Genomic DNA, 18,330 nt, shown 5'->3' on the forward strand with positions numbered 1-18,330 from the left:
GGAATTTCTAACACTTTAATCCACATTAAATTTAAAGGGAAGGTGACGAAAAAGCAAGAGTAATAGTTGATTCTGGAATTTTAAGCCTATGTCTGACGGTCTGGAGGTGACATTTCAGCCAAAGAAAGGAAATTCAGCCCCTGGTTATTAAGTTTAAACTCCCAGTTTCAAGACTGTGGAGTCAGGTCATTTTATACCTCAATACAAAACAACTGTTATACAAGTACAAGCAGCATTATGTTGTCTTTAACCTCCAACAATTAAAGTCATATTAACATGCTAAAATCAGCTGCAAATAGTGAGAGGAAAAAAATTTAACAGATCACAGATTTTTATCAGTGAAAATAAAACGTCTCTGCAATGATGTGTAAATGATTCTGTGTAGAAACATTACTAATGAAACTTGCTGTGTCTAATCTTTTTTTTACACCATTTGCCATAATTTATTAAGTGTGAACTGGGAAATCCTCCCAACTCACTCCGAAGGATGTTTCTTGGTTTACTGTGTGAATTCTGAACTGATGATGCTTCAGGGAAGAAGCAAAAATCCGAAAATTCAACAGCTCACAGAGTGAAAAGGCAAAATATTTACCCCACTGTAGCTGCCTGGAGGTTAAAGTGATGACTTAAAGCAGTGCCATCTGAAGATTTGGTTCTTTACTTGTCCAAAAGGTTCAGGTTTATTTTCCTTTCAGATCTGAGTTTCTCCTGCACATGCAGTTTGGTTGCAGTGTTTGCACAGTGCAGTGATGTTCTACAGTGCAAGTCCAACACATCCAGCACATGTCAGCCTCCAAACATGTGTGCACAACTTATTTTATGTAGGATTTCTTAACTGGAAATAACTTGTTAGTTTGAGCAGGAATTTGCACAGCAGAGTGTTCATCTCTGTTTCTACAGACTGTTATTATGGCAGCAAGTTCTGGTAGCACCCAAAATTTTACAGCTGTTATGAAGTGGATGTTGCCCAGATCTAGATATCCAGTGTCACCAGTGAAGTAGTATTATCAATCTTTCTCTTGCCTTAAGTATTTGTAGTGTTGATGTTTTTATTGCCAAAACCAAATACTAAAAGGGCCTTTTTGACATAAAATTTAGCAGCTCAAGAATGGTTCCCTGCTCAGCTTTACCTAGACTGGATAAATTACTTATTTTTTATTAAATAATCTATTTTCTCTTTTATAGTTTTCCAGCTATAAATGGAGACTACACACTCTTCACAGCTCCCAACACTGGCAGAAGACAACATTAATACTTCACCCCTTTTGCTCTAGACAAGTGAGAGGCAACTGTTCTATAGTATATAAGGATTCTCCTCTCTTTTTATAGATACTCCACTTATTCCCATAACAAGTGTTGGACGGTCCCTTTTTTTTTTTTGCCTTGATATTTTTAAAGAAGGTGCTCCTGATGCCCAAGGAATTCACAGGAAAGAGGACCTGTTCCTCCTAGTTCCTGCCTGTTCCTCCTGGTGTTTTCCAAGCCCTGATGGCAAACTGCACTCCAGCATCACAGCTGTGCAGGGCGAGCTGTGTCATGCCCAGTTTAACATCAGACAGATAAGTGTTATTAAATGAGCCCCTAAATGTAAGAGAATTATAGTGGGGAAATGTAATAGCAAAGCAAATTATCTCTACAGGATCACATGATGTGGAAATAGGCTTTCTCCACTTTATAATACCTTCGGGCCCAGAGTTCACCTCTGGAATTTTGAAAAAACTTCCTGAATGGTGCTGCATATTTTTGAACTAAATGTATCTTAACTGGGGGGGGGTGGGGGGTGTTTGTTTTTTTTTTTTTAACTAATAAACATGGAGATATTAACCTTGTTTGCTTAGCAAAACTAGTCAACAATTTGTTCTAATTGATTTTATCTGTAGTGTTTCTCTTGGAAACAGCAGTGGGCTACACCTAATTAGCTCCTGGATTTGGACAGCACCAAAGTAATGAAATCAAGTAAAATACATCTTAAACTAAACACTAATAAACCACATTTGTGGCTAAGAATCTATTCATGTATTTTCTTAAGTCACACTTGATATAGATACTTTTCACCAATATTTTAAAAAAATGAATACAATCTAGGAAGTGCTACAATGCTACAGGTATTTCAGGGTTGGGTGGGGTTTAGGCCCTTGGTGAGGAACAGAGTATTTATGTCTCAACCAGACTTATTTCTGCCCAGGGAAAGTTTAGGATTTACAGCTCTGCCTTCAAACACCACTCACTGATATTGGGCTAATAAAAAATATATTGTTGAACTTCAGACTAATAAAAATAGGCTGTTGAACTCCATTTTCCCCCTGCTCCCCAGCTTGAGTCCAACCATATACTGATAAATGTAATATATTATATCCTCTAACTAATGTTTGTGGGTTTTTCTTACTTAAGAAACCTTGCAGAGTGAATGTGACTTATGTGTTTACCTTAAGAACTCACCTGCCTGTCAACAGGTCTAGGGAAAACTCAACAATGGCTTAAAATTGTTATATTAACACAAAACCTTAAATGCCACCTGTACTTTAAACTTTCCTTTAAGCAAAAAGTTTAATTTCCACAGGAAAAAAAAAAATCAGAGAAAGTCTTTATATTTAAAGAAGACAAGCACTTGAAAAGCAGTTACACTTTGGTGACATAGAGTCAATCAAACGATGCTTTTATAGTCCTTAAATTAAATTTTCAGGAAAACAAGCTGGCCTGATTACCTAATAAGAACTTGGTGTAGAAAAGCACATGACTAAATGTTACTTGCCCTTCTCCTTTCTCCTGGATTACAATACCAGAAAACCTCAGTTTTTCACACAAAAAGAATAAAATGAAGCCCTGCCCAAAGAGTACACAACCAGTACTCAGAATAAAGAGTGACTCCACTGCTTAACATAGCCCAAAGTTTAAAAGAAGAAAAATACTTCTAAGAGCATTTATAGTGCTGCCTCAGTAGGAAATTCCTTTCATAAATGTGTTAAAACAAAATCTACTTCTCTTCTGTAACTCTGCAACAAACAAAAATCAGTCCATGATACAAAATATTTCAAGGAGGAAAGACTGTTACAAAACACTGTAAGCAGACATCTTTCTTAACTCTAAATTATCCTTTTGCTAATATTTATCACTCTTATCATTGTGCATTACAGAAAATATACAAGAGAGGGCTGTCAAACAGAGTCAGATAATGCTGTGGGTTGTAATTGGGAAAGAAATGCAGTCACACACAAGTAGAAAGGTGTATTTCCGTGGATATTTTTAGGCCCACACAGGTCTTTAGGGTGCAGGTACCCAAAGCCAGGCCACTGTGAGATGTAACAGGGGAGAAGGATGAATATGACCTTCAGCTTATCTTCCACCCAGTGCTCCCAGAGAACTAATGGGCTCAGTGCTTGCCAGAACATTAACAAATGCAGTGTATCATGGGATGAGACGGGGCAAGGAATTGCCTTATTAACAGCTACTGAATCTCTGGTGTTTGTACAGGAACTGTGGGAGCACAGTTTTGTTGTAAATCCAGAACATTAATCCTGGCTCCAACGCTGCCTTGGCACAGGGATTAAGTCAAGACATTTTATTCTCCACCCTTTTTGTTTGTAGGATTCTCATGCTCACCTTGTGTAAGTCCTTCCTTCCCTCTTGCTGCACAGCATCCTACCCTTTTGCCCATTTCCCCTGGAAGAAGTAGAAGGAATTGCATTTCTCCCTTAAAGAAACATCTTTCAGGGTATTTTTCAGCTGCTTTTTTTCTCAAAGCTGACATAACTCTTCATTTTTCCCTCCTCTTTGTCTCAGCTCCACAACAACAGAGCATCAGTTAATCAGGATGACTTTTGTTTGCATTTAGCAATTCCCTAAATGGGGCATAGTTATTAGCTGAGATTAGATCTACACAAATACCAAGGTATTTGAACTGTTCTGTCATTTACAACTTCAATCCCTGGTGTCTTGCTGGGATTTCCAATTTCAGTTTGAAAGTACAAACTATATTGAATCCCACTCCTATAATTTACACACACATCCTTCCAATCTCACAAAGTACACCATTATTTTAGTATTTAATCCAGAAAGCTACTAATTTAGTATTAAAAAGTTTGTACTATTGTTTAATGTGTTGACTGAGAGTTTTCTTTGTATTCATTTTTTCATTATCTCATTATTATTTTTAGATATTGCCTACTGCCTATGTAGTTTTTATTGCATCCTAGTAATACCCACATGCTAAATATCTATTTCTCTCTGAAGATCATGAACTGCAATAATTTTTTATTCAATTCCTTCTCCTTTAACAGAGGTCTCTGCTCTGCCCCTGTTGAAAAACATGCTTTATGGCCTCTAATAAGTCTCAAATAAAGTGAGAGGCCAACAGAGCGTTGCAGGATCAAATCCCCAGTGGAGCTCCCAAGTCGCCTGTTGCTGAATTACTCTTGGATGGAGCCTCAGCAGCAGATCAGGCCAGCAGGACACATGAACAGATACCTTTTTTTCCCCACTTATTTAGGCATCACCTGGTCCCTCAAGAAGCACAGCTCCAAGACAACTTAGGTGTAAAGCCATGTAGGCATTTATTTTCCCCCTAATTCAGGGATCGTGGTTCTCCTTCCAACCTAATTTTGTTCATATAAACTACAATTAGCTTTTCTTGTTTACCAATTAGCCTGGAGGATTTGCTGAATATATTTTGATGCTCAGCCACAAGGTACTTGCAGAAAGTGCAAATTATGAGCTAAGAATTCATTTGTAATACAGTGGGATCTAAATAAAGAATGAATACTTAGTAATTTATTCATGTGGTAACATCAACTACACAAAGCAATTCTTGTAAAAATCAATGCAGTCTTATTTCCTGGCAGTGACATGTGGATTAAAAAAAACAAACCCAAACATACAGAGTACATTTGTAAGTGATCTTTTTTCTCTTTTTAATTCAGAGAACTCATATTATCTCATACAAACTGTTTTGTGTGAATTTCTTGTTCCAAATTTCATTAGTGCTGTATTTTTTTCAACTGGTTCCACTGTTATTATCCATATGTAAAGAACATGAGAGTCTAATGAAAAACTCTTCCTACAAGCTCCCTTGAGGCAGTGAGATTCTGAGGGAAGAAAATCCTTATTGCATCCCATTTAAGGAATAATCTCATGATTTTGTAGTATACAGCAATCAACAGCTGGTTTTGACTGAATTTGATTAAATATTGAAGCTGAGGCATTTAATCAATCCTGATAAGCATTTATGGGAGGCACACTGAAGCTCAGGCATTTAATCAATCCTGATGGCCATTTATGGCAAGGACTATAGACCACAAAGCAATAAAGATGATGGCTTTTATACAAAAACTATACCACAAAAAAGAGAAAAGGGAAAAATATCTCCCACTCTCTCAGGAGATGGGCCCTGTTAATGTTCTCTGGATTCTCCAAGGAGGTGATCAGTGTATACAGGACTTTACTGAGATTGAAAGCCTGTCCTTGACATCCAGGCACTCTGGATGTGGATAATGTGATGGGAATAATCTCCACAGTACCCAATTTAGCCAGGTTGGAAGTCAAGCCCTAGAGAGAGACAGAGAGATTGGAGCTACCAATGGAGAGCAGTGAGAGGATGCAAAGTGATCTCCTTCCAAAGAACTAACAAGATCCTTAGAGATCCTGTGGCCAGCAGAGCCATCCATCCAGCTATTCCTGCATCACTGTCTGACCACTCAGTCAGGAACTGCATTCCCAAGGGACCTGACTCTTCCCTGCCTGGCAGAGATTTACATCTGGCAGTATGTGACTGGAAAAATAGATTAAAATTCCGTGTCTGCTGCATAGCTTTTTACACCTGCTTCGCACACACCCCTCAAAAAAACCCCAAAACCCAGAGAAAATGATTCCTCTTTCTCTCCTTGAGAGAACAACATTCCCTAGATTTTGGAATTTTAATCCTATTGAGAGCATATGTGAGTTTTTATCACGTGTTTCCTTACAAGTAAAAGCTTTCCAGATGCTTCTGCAGAGTGAAAGATGCAGTCAATAATTTTCACAAAACTTTTGGTGCATAAAGCAAAATCAAAAAGCCACTCAAATCAAATAAACTTATATTCAAACCTCAATATCGTGGGCAGCTCTGACCTCCAAAATATTGAGCTCCTTTATTTTTTATAATTTGTATTGTAAAAAAACCCTGCTATTTGATGAAGGCACCATTGATATTTATGCAACTCTTTCCATAAAACTTTGATCAAGGGTGGACACATCTTCAGGGACATAATTATTGTTAAACAATTAAGAATACTTTTGGGTCACATAGTCTTACTGAGGAAGCAGAAAGCCAAATGTTTTCTCAAAGAAACAGGCTGGGTCATATTCCAATTAAATGAGGTTTAAGAGATTGTCCTCAGATAATTGTTCACTACAAAAACTCCCTGACCTTCCTAAAGGAGTAGTCCTGCTTCTTGTTAGGTTAAATATCTATTTACCTGCCTTGATTGTTAAATTTGCATCCTAAGAATATTCCCTGCCTCCATGTGAGTGCACCTGCATTAATGAGAAATCAATGCCTGCTACGTCTTCCCTTTCCCTGCCCCTCTCCCAGACAGCCTTTCTGCTGCTGACACTTCCAGGGAAAAGCATTCCAACAACAGGCAAAGCAGCGACAGCAAGTGATTCACAGCTTTCTAACACCACGACTATCCAAATTACAGTGTTTAACCGCTATTATCTTACCTGTTAAACACACAATAATTCTGTTTTCCACTATGAATGTGCTTCCCATATATAATTTCAGCCCTGTGTGTGCAACGGGGATGTAATAAAATTAAGTCACACACGAGTGAGTTTTACCAGGCACGGTTCCAAGAGCTGTTAATTTAAAGCCATTCACAGTATATTTAAATTTTACAGGCAGTGTTATCAGTGGTGTCACTGTGGCACATTTATATTGCTTTTCTATTACTTTTGAATTTTGCATTCTCCTATACAAGGCAGGGTGGATTCTGCTAATAAATGAGAAGACACTGTGAAGTGCTTCACCTTCTCAGGGAGTGGTAATTACTGTATTCAGCTCCTCCTTCCCACAGTTCTCTACTTGGGCAGTTCAGTGACCCCAAGAGATGACATTATTATTTGGGTCTTCAAATTTAACATCAAAGTATTTGCATTCACTTCCCTTCCCTTTCTCTGAGAAGCAGAAATCATGGAATCATTATTTAAGAAATATTAGGAACTGGAAGACAAGTAGTTACATATAGTTGTTGGTTTTGCTTGCTTTCTTTTATTTTATTTATTTTTTTTTTACTGATGGGTAAATCCAAAGTATAACTATTTAAAAAACAAAAATCAATATATAACAATAAGTATCAACATACAACAACAAGTATCAAAAGCAGGACTGCAGCTCAGCAACTGTAACCTGCTGTATCCACCAGTCATTGAGACCCATAAGAAGTCCTTCAGAATTAATTGAGCTTTTACTCAGAATGCTGCTGACACTGCAGGAGATTTGGCCAGGTCAATAGGACTTTTCAGTGCATAATCACATGAGTCTGAAAAACTACCTGAGGTTTCCCAGGTATCATGGACATTAAAGGCAGTTGTGGGGGGAAAGCATTTCTCTTTTCATGAAGGTAATCTGAATTTTCTCTCTTTTCTATAGATCCGATGACAGATATTTTGACAACCAGCAATCAAAAATAAAATCCTTAAATTATTGGAGGACAGAGTCACCAACCTGAAGGTCGATTTGAAAGTTCTGTTTTTAAGATAAATGATATAAAGCAGCCTATTGGGTATTCTAGCATGGAGTAGGGTGTTCTGAACAATCTAATTTTCCTTCTCAAAGGGAATAAAAATGTCAAGGGCCTCACATCTGAAGGGGAAAAATGGCCACTGTAAAGTATTGAGAAAAGCTCTGTCATACCATCTCCCTTGCAGGAAAATTCATATAGAATACACAAAATTGGGAATAGACACAAACATGGAACTACCTGAACTTCATGGCATCATCACACTGATTCAGGCTTCTTTAATGAAAGAGTGGTAGGTGAAGATGTAATTATTGAAGAGAGTGTAAGAAACTACAAACCTGACAGTGACTGAATAGGACTGCAGGGAAGAGAAGGAAAAGAATCCAAACCAACGGAGCTATTTCAGGGAACACTCCAACACACCTTAAAGAGGCAACAAAGGGGCCTTTGAAGGTCCTTAAACCAGCCTGAGTGGGGAAAGTATCAATTATAGTAGGAGCTCATCATTTTAAGTAGGAAACAATAGAAAACAACGACAGAATTGTTAAGAAGAAAATTCCTGTTTCAAAATATTTGACTGCACAGAGAAAAGAAAGGGAACGTTGCTGTGCCTGCTCTGGGTGTGTGGAGAGGATCATCAAGGTTCTGAAGGGGTGGGAACTCAGAAAACCCACAAGACATTTAGATGCACCAGGAGTTACATCAACAGTTTTGCAAATAAGACCCTAAGGAAGAAGAAAAAGAAATAAATAAATAAATACTTAAGCAAAAGATTTTTCTCTATATTCCTTTTTTTCCTACATAAATTGTATCTAATTTCCTGGTGACAATCACAAAATATGACTGGATGAAATGTATGCACAAAATAAAGGTAAAAGATGTAATTTCTGGGCTCAGATCAACATCATTTGATGCAGCCTTAATCATTGCTTTGCAAGGGGAATCCAATTTTTACTTCAGTAAAGTATTGGACTAATACTAGATTTGATTCTATAGAGAAAAATACTCCATGTTCATCAGCTTAGTGTGTTCTGTTGAACTGTTCATGGACCAACCTGGCTGATATCAACTATTATTTTACCTTCCTGTCTCCTTCATTGGAGAAAACAGCCCAGATCATCACTCCAAAGACTCCAAACCCTGACAATCTGAGCAGAGGTCAGAGTTAAAATGCTTTAAGTGCCTCCAGGTTCTCCTTCATTCTCCACTAAATCCAATTTTGGAAAAAAGATTTTGGTTTCTCAGTATTAGAATTGCTTAAAGTCCTACAGTGCAGGATGTGCTGTGCTGAAAAGATGACATCCACTTACAGAACTTATTTTAAATTTTACCATCTTTAACATACCTTTGCTACCTGTTTGTAAAAGATTGTATAGACCAACTGGACTTAAAAAGACACTTAAAAAAAAGCAGTAAAAACTTGCAAGTTTTCTTAATAACTGAGAACAACTGACGATTTTCTGTGTTAAGAATTTGAATATTTTTTGGGTTAAATTTCCTTTTAGAAACTGTCAAGTGACATATTCCAGAAAATTGAACATGATCTCCTTATACCATCCTCTTACAAAGGGGGCAAGTGACAGAAATAAAGCACCTGCATCTAGAAAAGTTCCTGAATCTTTGACAATTACTCACATAGTATGGTGCAATTGAAGGAGAAAATTAGAAAGAAGAAATTTATAAGCATTATTCTATTAATGCACAATCTGTACATCACCCATAATATCTGGAAAGCCCTTATGACTTATTTGAAGGGAATTCTAATGATATAATCACTTCAGCAAAAGAAATATCATGACACTAATAATAATAATAATTATTGCAAAAAAAAGAAATTTAAAAAAGCTGCTTTAATTCCGTAGGGAAACAAAAGAACCCAACCCTGAGACACAGGGATATAATTCCTGGGGAAGTGACAGGTGTTTCAAAACTAAGCAACAAAAAAACCGTCAGTAGGAGACTCCACAACTGCAGGGCAAGGATCTGCAAATGAAAGCAGATCAGCAGCAATTTATGCACATGACAATTAAAAACAAAGCCGAAAAGCAGTCTGAGATGTGAAGCCTCTGCACAAACACACCGTAAGCTCTACCCTCGTGAAGCACAAAGGAAAAGTGATCAAAGGATCTCTGCGAAATAAAACCGACTACAACTGTTCAGTTTAGAACTGCAGTGTAGGTGGCAGAGATATTAGGGTAGGAGGAAGGGATAGCAACTACACACAGACTAATAAGTAGAGAAAAGCTCAGACCCCTGGGTTCTGTTGCTGTCGAAAAACATCACTATTTGTCTTAGAATCTGTTCTGCAAATCTCCCCTCGTTTGACACCTCCCTCACAGCGTGGTCTCCGTTGCTGTTAATTAGCTGGACTTCATTTCCACAGGCGCTGCCAAAGCAGCAGAATCATTGCAAAGGTAGGAAATAACAGGTGCAGAGTTCTGGGGTTCCCTGCCAGCTCCCAGCCCTTCCCTGAAAGCCCTGGCCTGGCTGGATACTCCCTTTGCCAGCAGCAGGCTGTTGTGTGCAGAGCAGCATCCTCCTCTTCAGAAGGCAAACCCCGATCCCCCTGCCCCAGCCAGGTCACACAGCCCATATTTCCTGGCCCTGCCTGAGCCCAGCAGAACATCCAAACAAGCAGCACGTGCCTCAGCAGCGCATAAAAGTGATGATGGGACAGATCCCCAGTGGGACAGTGGCAGCTGAGCTGGTGAACCCCCTGCACCCCACAACCAGCAGCTTAGAGATGCCAAACTCCCCGTGGCATCCTCGTAAGAGCTCCCGTCGCTCAAAGCCTCTGCCTCCCTTTGTATGTACAACAGAACCCAAAATTTTGTTCTGTTCGTGGTTTATGGGGGTTTTTTTGATTTTTTTGCTGGGGGGCTGTTCAGGTTTTGCCATTCTTTTTGAGGGTTTTTTTGTTGGATTTTTTGGTTGGTTGGTTGGTTTTGTGGGTTTTGTTTTTAGAGAAACGGTTTTGCCAGTCAGCCAAAATTCTGTGCTGGATGTGTGACATGAATACATTTTGCTGCAGAATCCTGGTTTTACCTTGTCAATCCCTATTTAACATTATCAAGAGCCATTTTCATGAAACTATCTACCCTACAGACACTTTGTCAATTTATTACTCAATCCCATTCTGTATTTATCTGTTGGAAATGCACACTCTTTCCACTGAACAGCACGTTAAAAACCCCACAAGTTTCTTTAATGAAAAAAAAATGCATCAAGAATTACTAATAATGTTTCTACAGGAGATGCAAGCCTTTTATTTTACTTCCCTGCAGCTGAATATCCCACAGATTTAAACTTCCTACATGCCAAACATCCCCATGTATCTTTGGAATCAGTGGTAGGAAACTCAGTGTAACGTGTACAAAGGAGACAGATAACTAAGTCACAGATGGTGTCCCCCAACTGTGGGATTTGTTTGTTTGCTTTAACAAATGATGCTGGGCTTTCTAGAAATGCATTTATTTCCCAATTGCCCTGTGTTACTCTCTGGTTTTGAAATGTTTTAAAACTCCAGAATATCAGAACAATTATGACTTCAGCAATTATTTCGTAAGTACTTTAAAACTTTTAATATCCAGTCAAGTATGTTCATAATGTGCTAAGTTTGCCTATAATTTAGATGTTATAGAACTAAAATATCCAAATCAATATCCAGAAAGTATCACATCTTTGAACCAAATTAACTTATGTAGGAGCAGTTAATCCTCGGTGTCAAGCCCTGCTGCCTTTTTAGTTTTCGCCCCTTAAGTAATTTAAAAGATAATTTCCCTGAGGATTTAAAAGCCCTGAGATTCACTGTGTGGAGTAGCATCAGCTCTGCCTGGGAAGAAGGACACACTTCACATGTCTTTAAAATAAATTGCCAGAGAATGTAATGTAGCCTTCCTGGGTACTTTCATCATTGCACAACCTATTTATTATCAAGAAAATGTCAAATTCACAAGCTAATTCTGGAAGCGAAATCTTATAGATTGAACCAGGAAAATGATACTTATAAAACACAAAGAAAGAGCAGCAAAACACCTCGAAGGGAACTAAGATGATGAATCTGAGCTTGAGTATATCTGTGATTAAAGTGGAGAGTGCACTACAGGCAAGCTCTGCACATGCATTTTAAGATGTAATGGTAACACGTGCACCAGGTGAGCCCAGAGCAGTGGGAATGGATTCCCAAAGACCCACAAAATCCACCCTGTCCCGTTGAATCTGTGCAATGCAGAACTGTGGGAAGCAGCTGATGCTTTCCTGTTGCAGGTGATGCTCAGCTCTGGCAGATCTCCCTGCTCTGAGTTTAGTTGTCACTGCACCTGACTCTGCTCATCAGTCCATGGCCAGGATCCTACTCATTCCTAACCCCTACAATTTACTGCTGGAAGCAGTTTTATCAAATAATAAATACGTTATCAAATAACCTGATTACGGCTCCTGAAGAAAATGGAAAGATATTTTCAAACATTAACAGAAAAATATGTGTTCTTATGCTTTGTCCTTTGAGTTCCCCGCACTCTGCTGAGCAGCCAACCCTCTTCACCCTCACATCTCCAGACTGGGAATCTTCTGCATTTATTTTAAAAGCTGTGGCTTCCCAAAGAGACTTGAGCCAAAATCAAGTGACTGGTCTTGAATTTAGATGCCTGATGAGCTTGACTGAGTTTCTGGACACTGGACAACCTACACCAGACAACTGGTTTATACCAGAGGATGGAAGGAGCCTGTTCCAGGTGTGAGAGTCATATCCAGCAAAACAGCTTTTTCACCATGAGCAGGGTCAAAGAAAACAGTACTAGAACATGACTTTCAGATCTAAATATCACACCTCTGGACTGGTTTTGCTCCAAAACTGAAAAAACCAATGACTTAAATTCAATAAAAAAACGTGAAAAAAAAATGACACTAACCATATACGTTTACACTGAAGATAAATCTCAAAAAGTTGCAATGTTCTCAATTTTATAGTGCTGGAGAAGGCAGTATTTTGACAGAGTACTTAGGTATTTAGATATTTATAACCCTGCTTCGAGGGAGAAAAAAAAAAACAAAACCAAAAAATGCAACCTTTCTGGAGTCACAGAGGAAAGACAAGTATTTATAAAGAGGAATTATTTTAAATTCAATGTGTTAAATAATTTAGCACAGTGTGTTGTTTAGCAGAACCTTCAGTTCCCAAAGAAAAAGACCAATGTCTAATCAAAGTTGCCCACCTGGAAAATTGTGGTACTTGTTCAATGTTATCAGAATAGGCTCATTTACTATAGTGGCATTGTACAAAAATAGTCCTGTGTATAAAACATTATCCTGATTATAGGATTACCCCTGTTAGCAGCCATTCATTTTAAAGCATCACTACCCTTCTTAAGGCAAGACAGAGTGGTGTGTTATTTTACAGCAGTGGTGGTGAACACTGCACCCTAATCACGGAGCTTCTCGGGATAATTACAGCTCAAATGCCGGGGTAGTTGACTAAGCTCCATCTCTTAATACCTGCAATACAAAGGCATCACAGAGGAGGCAAATCTCAAGGAGACTTTAAGTTTCCAGCTGTTAAATGGCCTCCCGGTGCACTGCCCCTGCAGGTCACCATTGCATCTGCACAGAGGCATCAGCTGCTTCCCTGGGATCCCCACGCTCTGCCTTTTCCCTGAGGGGCAGCTGAACTCAGAGATCTGCCAGAGCTGAGCATCACCTGCAACGGGGAAGCATCAGCTGCTGGCTGCAGCTCAGGATCTGTCCATCCACCAGTCAGCAAATCCCAGCAAAATCTAAGGGAGCACAAAGGAATGCAGCAGCTGAGTGCCGGGGCAGAGGGGTGTGGAGGCAGACTGGGATAATGGGAAACAAAGGGTTTTAATAAGTCTGAGATCCCTGCAGAGTCATTAGCCAGCAATAACCACCAAATAAGACAGTGTCCTTTGCCTACTCAGCCCTGCCTGAGCAAACAAGGCAGTAATCACCCAGAGACTGACGCTGGACAAATTAAATGACCCGTTTGTGCCTGCACAGGAATGAAAACCCACTGCTCCTCACGCTAACATGCACTCACACTTACACTCCTTCCCCAAGGAAGGGGTGAGACAGGAGCCCTTAGGGTGTCAGTGCATTCACAGATGCCCATCCCTCTATTTAATGGCTGTGAAATAACTGAAGGATCAAGGATTAATTTAGGGAGTGAGCACTGTCAGGCAATCAGACAAGGCTCTTGAAACCTGACATCCAACCTACTTGGCCAAACACAGTAAAGAGAGCATTCACATCATCTGCTGGTTGGACAGAAGCAGTGATATAGGACAGATTAAACACAGTTTTATTTCAGAATGAACTTATTTTACCAATAGTATGAAAAGCAAACAGAAAATGAAAATTAATAACAGCACAGTTTGCTCTCCCATATGCTTTTCTATCTCACTATTTCACATGGCACTATAAATGATATCAGATTGCTTGCTTACAAGTAATGAGCCATTGAGTAGGATCCTAGCAGATACCTAACAAGAAGCACTTCTCTAATTGACTTCATTGTTGGAGTGATTAACGAGCTCCAACTTCCCTTCTTGATGTGAAATGTGCCCAAGTCGTTCCAAGCGTTGTATAAACGTTTTCTCCGTGAATGCCTGTGTGCCATGAGAACAAATCTGGAAGATGAAATTCATGGTCTGTTTTAGAAGAGGGAACGTGTGCATAAATGTCCTTGTGAATCTCAAGGTGAAGGAAGTTTTCAGCTTTTTTTTGACACATTTTTGTCATTGTTACCATCAGTGATGGCTGGAGCTGACATTCTTATTAATAAGTTTTCAAAATAATTCTCGAGAAACCTAGTGAGGAGAGAATAAGTCAAACAGACTGGTATCCACATGGTCCCACTGGACAAATCTTTTGGAATTGCAAAATTTTGATGACACAACAAATGTCTGTCCACGTTTTCCAAACTTTTACTCTAACACGGACTGATGCTGATCCCTCACGTGGGACAATCAAGAGGAAACTCAAGTCTGCAGCACAGAAACAGGGAGAGACCAGAATAAACCAGACTCTGGTGACCCAGAAGTATGTACAGAGCTGAGGGAAGAGGCACAGAAATGGAGCAGAGCCAGGATTTCAGCACCAACAGCTGACCACGGATGGAAACTCCCCAGTAGCCACGGTAGGTTGAGTTACAGCACAAACATTCGTTCCTTGCTTTCCCAAAAGCACTTTTATCAGCTCCCAAAGGTAGGGAAGTCTGAAGTTGTGATTCTGGTTATGGTGGCAGAGGCCCAAGAGTGGTTGCTGAATAATTGGCTCTCCACTTGAGAGTGATGCTGGCATGGTAGGAATGGATACAAAGGTAGACCCTGTTTCAGGGAATTCACAATTTATGATAGGATGCAGTAGCTTGATACCAGATAAACAGGTCAGGAGGTGGAAAAATATGAATGTGCTTTTCTGAATTCATGGGCTTGGTAATTAGTGCAGTTTCAATTACCCATCAGAATGGGGTGGGGTGTGTACAGAGTACAATTTTACTCCAGTCTTTCCATTCTGGAGTTTACCAAGGTATGCTGCTCTTCCAGTTTTGAGTTTTAAACTGGATTTCTCTTTCCTTTCACATCCAATTTGGAACATAATTTTTCATTGTCGTTCTGAGATGTGGCAGCAATCAAGTGGAAATAGCAGCCAGTAGCCACAGTAAATCATGACCAGGGAGTAATTAACTTGTCTGTAATTAAACATGGTATCTGTTAAGAAACTGTGACATCTTATAACTAAACAGTGGAAAAATTCACATCTAGCATAATTATTGATGATCATTTCAAGTGGAATTTATTATTAAGGCATATACAGCAAGAAAGCACATCATCCCATGCCCTGAACATCCTCACTCTAAATAAGTAATTTCCTCACCCAGACCATTATTGTGGATTGGCTCTTCAGAATGACCTTTGAGTTCCCCAACTATTGAATGACTGTTTTGCCAAATATCCACTTCATCCAAACCTGCAGATTTCTTTAAACCACCATTAGAATTGGTATTTCTTATGATCTCCAGTGTAACTTCTAAATTGCTTAAGGATGCTGCTACAGCTTACAAGGAACAGAACCAACACTACATTTTAGAGATCTATGGGTCAGAAAGTATCACAGCACTTGGTCTTAGCCCCACCTAATTCATACTGTGGGCACTTTCAGAGATGAAGAACATAGAGGTAACATATTATTGTGTCAGGATTTGAAAATCTGTCCCAATTAACAGTCCCCCTTTGGTTGATTTCCATCACACATGAACACCAACCACTCTAATATCAAATGTTATCTGCACATTACAAAACTGAGCATCATTCAGAGCAAAAGAGTCACTTCAAGTGTTCCTGGACTTCTACTGAGGCAAGACAAGAGCCTGATTTAAGTGGCACTACCTACATAATGTGCTTATTTAGTACTAATACAAACAACTGTGCTTTTAGTTACACAGGTCCCCATGAATGTCTAAACTATGGCAACCAAGCACAGGCAAAATAAGGACACAGGTGGTTTAATATCTGTGGGTGCTGACAGGACCTGTCAGCATAAATACAATGCACAGGAACTGTCAAAATGCAAATAGTGTAAAAAGTCCTTAAGAACAGCTTATTACCATTGCTGACCTCCATGAGAACACTGCTGTGCCAAGAGCTTCTAACACACTGAAATGCAGAGATATAATTGGCTCTATATAAGCTGAGCTTAGGGCTGCAACAAGAAAAAAAATATTGTTTAGATGCTAATTAATCCTATAAAAGTACAAGGAGGAGTGAACTGTGCCATTAAATTGCCACTCAGCTGGTTTTTTTGAGCGCCACGCTCAATTTAAAAAAAATAAAAATAAAAGGAATTGAGTACACACTGGATTGTTAGAAACAATTTCTCCTTTTCATAATGAAAAAATAAATATCTTACTGCTCTGCTGTTTCAGGCCTGTGGGGTTTTGTGATGACTCCTCTTGGGCTCGCAGTGAAAAGACCCTATAAATCTGCTAAGCTATAACACAAACTGAAAGCAACCTCACAGGAAGACCTAATAGGGTGTATTGTTGGCTCTAATTCTAGATTTGAATATAGAAGCATTCAGATTTCTGCATTTAGACACTTTGCAAATAGAGGCAATAGCAGTACCTGGAAAATACATTCCTCTGCTGCTCTGGGAATATTTTGACTTTTGCTCCCCGGGCACAGACATGGTACCTTTCCTCCTGCTCACAGGGAAGTTAATAATGTATTGGATGACTGGTACAAGAACTGAATCATTGTTGGATATTTCTGTGGTTTCAGATCTGTTTGTTCTGCAAAGCCTTTTGTTCTAATATTTATAAGGTGCCACCATCAGATATCACAGAATCAGAGAATCGGTGAAGGGTTTGGGTTGGAAGGGACCTTAGAGCTCATCCAGTCCCACCCCCTGCCATGGGCACCTTCCATAGCCCAGGTTGCTCCAAGCCCCATCCAACCTGGGTTGGACACTTCCAGGGATGGGGCAGCCACAGCTTCTCTGGGCAACCTGTGCCAGGGTCCCATCACCCTCCCAGGGAAGAATTTCTTCCTCTCATCTAAACCCCCCTCTCTGTTTGAAGCCATTCCCTCTTATCCTCTCACTACATACTCCTGTAAATAGTCTCCATCTTTCTTGCAGCTCCCTTCAGGCACTGGAAGGCCACAATTAGATCACCCCAAAGCCTTCTCTTCTCCAGGCTGAACAATCCCAATTCTCTCAGCCTTTCCTCATAGGAGAGGTGGCTCCACCCCTCTAATCAACACGGGTTATGCCTGGCTATACATCCCAAACTGTTATTTTTCCATGAAGAAAACATACCTTCCCCTCTGAAGTACAGCTCGTTCCATAGTAAATATTTATATATGGTGGTGCATTTTGGCAGGGAAGCACACTAGCACTGTGATTAAAAAGATGGAATTTTCTGCATGTTGAGCAAAGGGCTTAATGCCTCCATTTAGAAATATGCATCTAGTTAAATCCAGGCTTATGGGTCTTCCTCCTACTGATGGATTTAAGCATGTGCTTAAGTGCTTTTCTGAAGCAGAGCTTAACAGATGGAAAACCTTTTGAAACAAGAAGACTAAAAATCAAAAAGCCTTGAAAGATGGCTATTTAAATCTCCACATAATCCTATTTGCTCAAATATTTACAAGATTCCTTTTCTGTCAACAGCAAAAATATCATTATTTTAATAGCTGTAGAGAACAGGTTAAACAGACAACTGAGAGGACCAGGGAAAATTAATTTTATAAATTCAAAGTGCTTGCAAATCCTATTTTCCCCTTACTACCTGACCCTAGATGCTGCTGCTAAGTAGTCTCAAACTGGGGGCTTGTTTTATGTCTCCACATGTCTCGGTACCTGTTATACATACCTATTCATACCATGACAACTAGTTCAAGCTGATCTATCAGAAGAGGAGACAGAGAACACAAGAGAAAAACAAGCTGTTATTTAAAAGCAAAAGCATGTTGCCAAAGGGTATGAAAAGACCAAACACTTTACAAAGCTTCTATGGCAACTTAACTTATCTGAGTAAATGATACAGCAATTTAGAATAAAGCTGGAAAGAATGTGATGTGTGGAATTAATGAAGTGTATG

Source organism: Lepidothrix coronata, unplaced genomic scaffold (assembly GCF_001604755.1).
Source record: "Lepidothrix coronata isolate B3197 unplaced genomic scaffold, Lepidothrix_coronata-1.0 Scaffold34, whole genome shotgun sequence".
Classification (NCBI taxonomy): Eukaryota; Metazoa; Chordata; class Aves; order Passeriformes; family Pipridae; genus Lepidothrix; species Lepidothrix coronata.